The following is a 7,709-nucleotide window of genomic DNA, read 5'->3' as shown; positions in this document are numbered from 1 at the left end:
CAGAATAAAATCCAGGCTTAGGCTTCCTTCCATAGCCTAGAAGGCCCTGTGTGATCTCACCCCTGCCGACCCTCCAGCACCTTGGCTCCGGCCCCTCTAACTCGGACTCACTGCGCCTCAGCCCGCTGCCTGCTTGCTACTCCTCAGACCCAGCAAAGCCATTTCCCACCTTGGGACCTTTCCTTAGCTCTTCTCTCTGCCTCGAACATTCTTTTCCCAGGGTTCTGCACAGGTTTCCCCATCCAGGGCTCTGTGTATACGTCGCCTTCATGGAGAGGCCTTCCCTGAACCCTTGCCATCACGGGATCATAATGGTACCACTTCTTGGGGGTTGTCCTTGCACCAGGCACCCTTTCACACACTTCCCATGTACTCACTCTTTGAATCCTCATGACAAGCCTCTAAGGTAGGTGTTATTATTATTTTTCCATTTTGCAAGTGCGGTAACAGGCTCAGAGAGGTTAAGGGACTGGACCCAAGTCTCACAGCTAACAGGCAGGAGGGCTGGGACGCGAACCTGGCAGCCCATTTCCAGAGTCCACACCCTGAACCACTGCACCTTATTTCCTGGTGCAGACTCAGTTTGTAATTACCCATTATTGTTGTCGACATTGTTAACAGAGGCTGAATTACACTCTCCAATTTTCTTTCTTTCTTTCTTTCTTTTTTTTTAAGATTTATTCATTTATGAGAGAGACAGCGAATGTGAGCGTCTGAGTGGCGGAAGAGGCAGAGGGAGAGAAAGAGAGAGAAGCCGACTCCCCACTGAGCACGGAGCCCAACCTGGGGCTCCATCTCACAACACTGAGATCATGACCTGAGCTGAAATCAAGAGTCGGATGCTCAACCGACTGAGCCACCCAGGCGTCCCTCTCCTATTTTCTTTCATGGAATTCAAATTCCTTTAGGCAAATCACTCTGTCTAGTTTGCCACCATGCTCCCCCTCCCCAGCATCTTACACCAACTCACTTGGCTTGCTTGGACCCCGAAGTCATTCATGTTTCCAACCCCCTGCTCTGGGTGTCTCTTACTCATTCACTCATCCTCTTAACCAACACCCACTGTGCCAGGCACCGTGCTAGGCCCACAGAGAGGAATAAGATGACATCCTTGTCCTCGAGGAGCCCATGGCTGTGTGGGGAGGCCGACCTGTCACAGGGATGTTGATATGTGTTTGGGAAGCACCGAAGAGCACAGGGGGATTCAACCAGGATCCCCCAGAGGAAGTGCCATCTCTGCTGGGTTTTTGAAGACTGGACAGGAAGCAGACGGGAATGGCGCAGCGGGCACAAATAGAAACAGCATAAATCACATGGAGCACACGCGTGTGTAGGGACCAGGCAGTCCCTTTGCAGAAGGAAGCATGAATCTGACTGCCTGAAGGAAGTTGACTCAGATCTTGAAGGGCTTCTGGGCTTTCTGCTGAGGATGCTGGGCTTAGTCATGGAGGCTGAAAGCAGTCCTAGAAGAATTTTGAGCAGGGACTGACGTGGCATTAGTTATGTGAGTAAGGGTTCCACCTGTATGCACTCCCATTTTCCCAAACCTGCCAAGAACTTGGTACCCACCAGGCCATCTCATGTTCTGCAGGCTGGCCAGCCTTTACCAGACATTTGATGGGCTTGATGATAACAAGGCTGGGGGCCAGGAAGAAAAGATTGAGAGTGGGGATTCAGGACCTTCTTGGCCTCTGGGCATCCCTGAACTGGCCTAGTCTCCAAGGACCATTTTTGATGAGAGATTCTGGGAAGCAGGCCATTGCCAAGGCCAAGTAAACTCCTGAAAGCATAGAAGGAGCCAGGAAATTGAAAGGCTAATGCCTTCACCAGGTCTCCCCCTCCCCAGGTGGGGGTGGGCAAGATGCCCAGACCCTTCCTTTGCAGGAAACCCCCTCAGCCTGGCCTCCTTCCTCTGAGTTCCATAGTCCCTGCGCCTCTCAGCCAGCGCTCTAGGGACTGCCTTGGGAGTTGTCCCCTTAGCTGTAGAGTTAGGTCTGACAGAGGGGAAATGTCAGAACAACCTCAGAGACCCCAGTGCCTGCCCCTTCTCTTCAGCCAGGTACCAGGTATAGTAGCAGAACAGCTAGATCTGGGTTTTGGTCCTGGCTTTGCCCGTCATTAACTGTAAGACCTTGGGTAAATCACCCAGCCTCTGTGAACCCTGTTTCCTGACCTGCAAACTGAGAATGACACTACTGACCTCTCAGAATTCTCGTGTCGATGCAATGAGATCGAGTATGCCAAGTACTTGGAACAAATGTGATTCTTGTCAGTGCTGGACGCTTGCAACTGGAGTTCATCAGGTGAGAGGCACAGGAATGGGTGAAGGTAACATTAGATGGACCACAGTGGGTAGCTGGGGCAGAGGACACAGCACTTGCAAAGTCATGGAGGGTGACAGGGCATGGCCGGACTGGAGAATGTGATGTCCCCGAGCAGTCTGCTGTGCCCGGAGCAAGAGGTGGCTGACAATGAGGAGACTGGACAGGAGCAGGGAAGGTCAGGATGGGAAAGGCGTGGGGTGGGGCTAAAGGGGCTTGGGCTCCATCTTCAGGCTCATTGTCCCCTGGTATAGTGTTTAAGATTGTGGAATGTGACACATGCGAATGTGGATTCAAATTCCAGTTCTGCCACTTGGTTGGGTGGCCTTGGGTGAATCACTTAGGCTCTGTCTTAGCTTGAGTCCCCTCAAAAGCAGCCCCCGGGACTTAGGTGCTTATAGTCTAGGGGAAGTGATTTCAAGAAGCAGAAGTAAAGGCATGGAGAAGGTGAGTTGGGGAGAGGAGCTAATACAGGTGGGGCACATTCATGGGAGCCACTGGGTTCAGTCCCCTGGGGACTCTCTGAGAGACAGTGTGAAATGCACCTCAAAATCATCTTGGCTCAGGATGGGTGAGGGTTGCCCTTAGGGTGCCAGATGTGGCACCCTCTGGCCCTTCCTGGTTCATAGATGCCCAAGAGAGCCCTTGGGGCAAGGAAGCAGGCAGAAGGAAGAGCTTGAGTGGATGGGCCCTCAGCATGCTGGAAAGTACCACACTGGCACGGGACCTCAGAGAAGGGATGAGGGGAAAGAGGCAGGTATCCACACTCCTATTACCTTTTTTGAGCCTCTGTTTTTTGTTTTTTGGTTTTTTGTCTGAAAAGCAGAAAGACTATGACATACTTCCCAGGGGGATTAAATGACGTGAACTATTTGAAAGTCCTAACGACTTGTCTGACACAGAGTAGACAGTCGAGAAATGGTAGGTATGGTTGGGCTCCCCACAAATGCCAGCTCTTCATAGAATCCTTCCCAGACCATTATTCTCCATCAAAGCATCCTGTCTGTTTCTTGTAGAGCACTTGACATAGCATGTAATTATCTTGGTTCTATGTGTGTTCATCATCTGTCTTTCTCCACTAGAATGAAAGCACCATGTGAGTAGGAAATTAATTTCTCGATTCACCACTTGATCTCCAGTGCTGAGCACACCACCTGGGACATACTAGGGGCTCAATATTTTTTTGAATGGAAGAATCATTATATTAACAATAATAGAGGGGCGCCTGGGTGGCTCAGTCGTTAAACATCTGTCTTCAGCTCAGGGTGTGATCCTAGAGTCCTGGGATCGAGCCCCACATTGGGATCCCCCGCTGGGAGCCTGCTTCTTCCTCTCCTACCCCCCTGCTTGTGTTCCCTCTCTCGATGGCTGTCTCTATCTCTGTCAAATGAATAAATAAAATCTTAAAAAAAAAACAATAAGAGAGAAGGCAGTTACTATTCTTGACCTTTATTAAGCACATCCTCTATCTGTTAACAGGACGTTAGACCCAGCTGGATTCATCTGGACTCCAGCTGGGGCCCAATGCTGAAAAGAGTAAGTATAGCTATATTCAGAGCAGGACCCTTCAAGGACTCAGACACTAGCCCACTAACTGCCAGGCTATAAGACAAGAAAGAACTAAGAGTACTTGAGCAGATTTCAGCCAGGACAAGGGTGGGGTTTTTTTGTTTTTGTTTTTGTTTTTTTTAAGATTGTATTTATTTATTTGACAGAGAGAGACAGCCAGCGAGAGGGGGAACACAAGCAGGGGGAGTGGGAGAGGAAGAAGCAGGCTCCCAGTAGGGAGCCCAATGCAGGGCTCCATCCCAGGACCCCGGGATCACGCCCTGAGCTGAAGGCAGACTCTTTTTTTTTATAATAATATTTTTTTATTATATTATGTTAGTCACCATACAGTACACCCCTAGTTTTCGATGTAAAGTTCCATGATTCATTACTTGCGTATAACACCCAGTGCACCATGCAATACGTGTCCTCCTTAATACCCATCACCAGCCTATCCCAATCCCCCACCCCCCTCCCCTTTGAAGCCCTCAGTTTGTTTCCCAGAGTCCATAGTCTCTCATGGTTCATTCCCCCTTCTGTTTACCCCCCCTTTCTTCTTCCCTTTCTTCTCCTACCGATCTTCCTACTTCTTATGTTCCATAAATGAGTGAAACCATATGGTAATTGTCTTTCTCTGCTTGACTTATTTCGCTTAGCATTATCTCCTCCAGTCGCATCCATGTTGCAGCAAATGTTGAGAAATCATTCTTTTTGATGGCTGAATAATATTCCATTGTATATATGGACCACATCTTCTTAATCCAGTCATCTGTTGAAGGGCATCTCGGCTCCTTCCACGATTTAGTTATTGTGGACAATGCTGCTATGAACATTGGGGTGCATATGGCCCTTCTCTTCACTACGTCTGTATCTTTCGGCTAAATACCCAGTAGTGCAATTGCTGGATCATAGGGTAGTTCAATTTTTAACTTTTTAATCAAAACCACATTGAGATACCACCTTACGAAGGCAGACTCTTAACGCTTAACGACTGAGCCACCCAGGCGCCCCAGGACAAGGGTATTTTGGGAGAGCTTGTTTGCAGGAAGTGATTTGGAAAGAATGAAGCTACTGCATAATTTGCCTCTTCCCAGGGTCAGAGTTGTAGAGAAGCTAATGAAGTTAAGCTTTTGAGTCCTTTCTGAGGCCCTGGGAGGGGACCTAGCAATGTGCTCACATGGCCACATGGTTTACAAAGTTTGAAAAAGTAAGATATTGAAAATTTTTCTTTTTTTTTTAAAGGGGGTCTCCCCAAATTGTATAAGCTTCAAGCCTCACAAAACCTGAACCCACCTCTGCCCCCTATCAGATCCAAGCCACTTAGGTGACCAGTGATCCATGGGTGAGCTCATTTGATCTTCGTGTCAACTCTATAATGTCAGTGCTATTGTTGTCCTTGTTTACAGATGAGCAAACTGAGGCCTAGAGAAGAGGAGCTGCCCAAGATCTCATTTAGTCAGCGGCAGAGCTGGGATTTAAAGTTCATACCCAGGGCACCTGGGTGGCTCAGTGGGTTAAGCGCCCAACCCTTGGTTTTGGCTCAGGTCATGATCTCAGGGTCATGAGATCGAGCCCTGCATCAGGCTCCACGCTCTGTGGGGAGCTTGCTTGAGGATTCTGCCTCTGACCCTTCTCTCTGCTCTCACACTCTTGCTCTCTCTCTCTCTCAAATGAATAAATAAATCTTAAAAAATGTTCCTAGCCTATCTCCAAGGCTCAGACCCTTAACTATAGTGCTTTCCAGTGGTATTTATGTGTTCTCTTGTCCGTTTTCCCTANAAGCCATGAGGTCCCTGAAGACATAAAGGCAAGTAATTTCTATACGCCCAGCACCCAGCGCAGAGCAGACATTAACATATGTTGGTATATAAGAAAGAAGAAAGCAGCCCCTGAACTCCACGAGCTGGCCTGGGACTCACAGTTGAGCTTTGGTGTTCCTCAGCTGAACAGAAACAACAATTTCACAGAATATCCACAGCAGTGAGGCCACTACATCCGTGATGGATCAAGATACACACAGGACCGGGGCGCCTGGGTGGCTCAGTCAGTTAAGTGGCTCCCTTCAGCTCATGATCCGGGGTCCTGGGATCAAGCCCCACATCAGGCTCCCTGCTCAGCGGGGAGTCTGCTTCTTCCTCTCCTTCGGCTGCTCCCCCTGCTTGTGCTCATGTGCGTGCACACGCTCTATCAAATAAATAAATAAAATCTTAAAAAAAAAGATGCAAACAGGACCACTCCATAATCACCTCTGAACATAGACAAAATGAACACTGAACATTGTCCAAGCCACAAAAAACACCAACCATCCCCTATCCTGGCTAATAAAAGAGACTATTGATTCTTACTAACGACAACTTTCACCTTAGTGAACTTCCCTCCTTCTAGATAAAATTAAGATCTCCAGTCATAGAATTATCCCTACTTCTGGATAGCATCCCATCCAGAGCAAAGCCCTGCTTCCTTCAACCCTCCCTGAAATCATCTAACAAAAGTCCCACTTCTAAGTCTTTTCTGATACCCTCTTTCTGAGATGGCCCACAGTTCCTGATTGTGTGTGCTCTCCCTCACCTCACTGCAACGAGTATTCAATTACAGCTCTGTTTCCGGTGGTCTTTTACTGCAGTGGCATTAACCCAGGTGTCATCCAGTGATAGATCGTTGACCGTAAAATATCACTGTCAAAAGTTACGAAGTGTTGCTCACCCCAAACTAGTTGAAGACGACAGAAAAATAGTGGCTCCCTCTGGGGAATGAGTGGTTATAAACAGGGAAGGGACATGAGGCAACCTTTCAGAATATTGGAAATGTTCCACATTTCAAACTAAGAGATGATTACATATATTTTTTAAAAGATTTATTTATTTTAGAGAGAGAGTGGGGGGGGCAGGGAAGGGCAGAGGGAGAGGGAGAGAGAGACTCTCAAACAGACTCCCTGCTGAGCACGGATTCCCGACTCCACCGGGGGGCTCAATCCCAGGAGCCTGAGATCATGACCTGAGCTGAAACCAAGAGTTGGATGCTCAACCAACTGAGCCCCCCAGGCGCCCCTATTTATTTATTTGAGAGAGAGAGTGTGCTTGTGTGCAAGTGAGGGGCGAAGGGGCAGAGGGGGAGGGCGAGGGACAAGCAGACTCTGAGCTGAGTGCAGAGCTCGACTTGGGGCTCAATCTCATGACCCTGAGATCACAACCTCAGCCAAAACCAAGACTCGGACGCCCAGCTGACTGTGCCACCCAGGTGCCCCAACCTACATCAAATGTTTTTAAAAAAAGATTAAGCTGTCCACTTACTAGTAGTGGACTTTGCACACTTTATTATATCTATATTATGGTTCGATTTTAAAAAGTGTTGTCCAACAACTTTGGCGGGTAGTGGAGAGAACAGGAGATCCAAACCGGTCACTTAAATATCGATTTAGTAACTTAGCAACAAGAAGGCTGGAGTGGGATGGTAGCCAACTGGAAGGGAACCTTGGGCTGTTGGAAGACAGGATCTATGATGAAAGCCTGGAAAAGCAACTGCTTGCTAAAAACTTAGCCTTTGGGTTGTTTATCCCAAAAAAGACTAGATTGGAAGGACATGCAATTGAACTCAAGCATTCTATTTTTCAAGAGAAATTTGGGCCCAAAACAGATCTTCTTAACAGTGACAAAGGAGGTAAAGGAGGCTGTGATGTCCCTGTCCCTGCGAAGCTGAAAAGTCAGTTGCCCAACAAATACCCCCACCATCGTCTGGTCTGGGAGTAGGAGACAGAGGAATGACCCCAGTTGTTCCTTTCATGACTGGGGCCTCTGGTTAGTCCTGGGTGTTCTGGGTCAGCCGCAGAGCACCGATTAATTA

This window comes from Ursus maritimus, unplaced genomic scaffold (genome assembly GCF_017311325.1).
Source record: "Ursus maritimus isolate PB19 unplaced genomic scaffold, ASM1731132v1 scaffold_32, whole genome shotgun sequence".
NCBI lineage: Eukaryota > Metazoa > Chordata > Mammalia > Carnivora > Ursidae > Ursus > Ursus maritimus.
The sequence above is the reverse complement of the archived record's forward strand: the minus strand, read 5'-3'. Positions refer to the sequence as shown.